Raw genomic sequence first — 2,689 nt, 5'->3', positions numbered from 1 at the left:
CTTGCTTATCAGGGTTATCCCCACTTCCCAAAGCATGCCACTGTTATCCTTCTGCTAAAAACAACTCCTTGGCCCCTTTGGTCCCAGCCGATCTCTCTCCTCCTTTTCTCTATGAAACTTCTGGAATACTTGGTCCGTTTTTTGCTCACCACACCTGCTCAATGCACCAGCAGGGCCCCTCCAACTACTCAGATGTGGGTTTGTCTTTCTCTATTTAGTGATGCTTCTTGAGATACTGTTTTTAAGATGTGATGTGCCTGTTTTGTTCATGATATATTTGTAGCCTATTTCTGTATTGTTTTCCCAGCTGTGACTGTCCTTCCAGTTCAGGGATCCTGAGCTCCCCACCCCTCCTCATCTTACCCTTGGGGATAGGTGTTTTCCTGCGTGCATAATGTGCATATGGCCAATGTCCCTAGTCTTGCTTCCTGTGTATACACACTGCCTATGTGTAGGTAGTTGCATGGTTTTGCATGGCTCCCCTATGCTGTAGCCCTGTCCTTGGCTACATGCTCCTTCATTTAGAGGTGTGTGCACACTTTCACCTGTTCCTTGTGCACTTACCACATCTTCCATCCAGATCCGCGGACTCTGCTCCTCAGCCGAAATAGCTCAGTTGGGAGAGCGTTAGACTGAAGATCTAAAGGTCCCTGGTTCGATCCCGGGTTTCGGCAGAACGTTTTGAACTTTGAGAGAACATATTTATTTACACTACCATTGACCTACCCACACCCCCTCGTAATTAAAGAAAACGACACCACTGGCGCGAAAGAACTGAGGCACGAGAATAACAAACGTCGTCATGGGAGTCCCGACAGGGCGGCATAGCAAGACACTGCACGGGTGGTACTCGCACACCAGGTACCAATGACCCGGTGCGCCCCCCGCCCCCTCCTGCAAAGTCACACACCACAGAGTACCCCTGCTCCGCTGCTCGGCAACCTGTGTGGTGTGCCCGAAAGGGGGCGGGCGATGGCTGGCAGCCTATCAGATAGGCCCGTGGTAGCTGACTCCCCGCCTCCTCGGTGGGTGGCAGCCTATCAGACAAGTCTATTATTGCTCATGCGCCGCCTCCTTGAGTGAGTGAGGGACGGTGGCTGGCAGCCTAGCCGCCTCCTTGAGTGAGGGACGGTGGCTGGCAGCCTATCAGAGAGGGCTGTTGTGACTCATGCACCGCCTCCTCCGGTGAAGGGACGGAGACTGACACCCAATCAGAGAGGGACGTGACTGCTCACGCCCCGCCTCCTCTTTGGGAGGCTCTATGGGCAGCCTATAATAGCGCACTGTGACTGCTCACGCCCCGCCTCCTCTGTGGAAGGGTTTATGGGCAGCCTATAATAGCGCACTGTGACTGCTCATGCCCCGCCCCCTCTTTGGGAGGCTTTATGGGCAGCCTATGATAGCGCACCGTGGCTGCTCATGACCCGCCTCCTCTTCATATAGGGCTTTTCCGCTGGGAGCCCCAGCGGTCCTCGTTAGTATAGTGGTCAGTATCCCCGCCTGTCACGCGGGAGACCGGGGTTCAATTCCCCGACGGGGAGAGTCACTTTTTCTTTTACAATTAAATGAATTGTAAAGTTATTTGTGTTTCTTTTCCACATTTCCTTTGCTCACAATGTACACACTCCCTGTACGATTGGATTGAGTTTATTTAGGGTTCTTACATGTGATTTCAGATTTGAACAACTTGGGATCTCGTTTGTCCAGGGCATTGGAGGGGGGGAGGGGTTGTAGTAAAGTCACTACATTCATTACTTCCCCCCCTCTCCACCCCCCCACGGAGATTGTAGTCCGCGGGCCATGCTCGCGTTTGGCCCTTGCTTTGGGGATTTTATGTGGGTGCATGTCGGCGAGATTCCTGCTGCTGTTGCCCAGGGGCATTATTATAACCTGGAGATTACAGCCCACAGGCCCTTGCTAGTGCTCTTTAGGGGTCAAACTATGGTCTCCCTGAGCTGACAGGTGCAAGGGCTGAGGTCCTCCCTGAGCTGACAGGTGCAAGAGCTGAGGCTCTGCCTGAACTGAGAGGTGCAAGGCTGAGGCTCTGCCTGAACGGAGAGGTGCAAGAGCTGAGGCTCTGCCTGAACGGAGAGGTGCAGAGGCTGAGGCTCTGCCTGAACGGAAAGGTGCAGAGGCTGAGGCTCTGCCTGAACTGAGAGGGGCAAGGCTGAGGCTCTGCCTGAACTGAGAGGTGCAAGAGCTGTGGCTCTGCATGAACGGAGAGGTGCAGAGGCTGAGGCTCTGCCTGAATGGAGAGGTGCAGAGGCTGAGGCTCTGCCTGAACTGAGAGGGGAAAGGCTGAGGCTCTGTCTGAACTGAGAGGTGCAAGAGCTGAGGCTCTGCCTGAACGGAGAGGTGCAGAGGCTGAGTCTCTGCCTGAACTGAGAGGTGCAAGAGCTGAGGCTCTGCCTGAACGGAGAGGTGCAGAGGCTGAGGCTCTGCCTGAACGGAAAGGTGCAGAGGCTGAGGCTCTGCCTGAACTGAGAGGTGCAAGGGCTGAACCTCTGCCTGAGCTGACAGGTGCAAGGGCTGAGGCTCTGCCTGAACTGACAGGTGAAAGGGCTGAGGCTCTGCATTAACGGAGAGGGGCAAGGGCTGAGGCTCTGCCTGAACTGAGAGGTGCAGAGGCTGAGGCTCTGCCTGAACTGAGAGGTGCAAGAGCTGAGGCTCTGCATGGACTGAGAGGTGC

General features: G+C 54.9%; 1 non-coding gene across 1 annotated transcript; it reads left to right on the top strand.

Moving 5' to 3' along the window:
• Positions 1-601: 601 nt before the first annotated feature.
• TRNAF-GAA (transfer RNA phenylalanine (anticodon GAA)) lies at positions 602-674 on the top strand. Its single transcript has one exon. It is a non-coding gene; the product is annotated as a tRNA-Phe (tRNA).
• Positions 675-2,689: the final 2,015 nt, after the last annotated feature.

This window comes from Ambystoma mexicanum, chromosome 10, assembly GCF_040938575.1.
Source record: "Ambystoma mexicanum isolate Mex_15411 chromosome 10, UKY_AmexF1_1, whole genome shotgun sequence".
In the NCBI taxonomy this organism is placed as follows: Eukaryota; Metazoa; Chordata; class Amphibia; order Caudata; family Ambystomatidae; genus Ambystoma; species Ambystoma mexicanum.
This window is presented reverse-complemented; position numbering and strand designations above follow the sequence as displayed.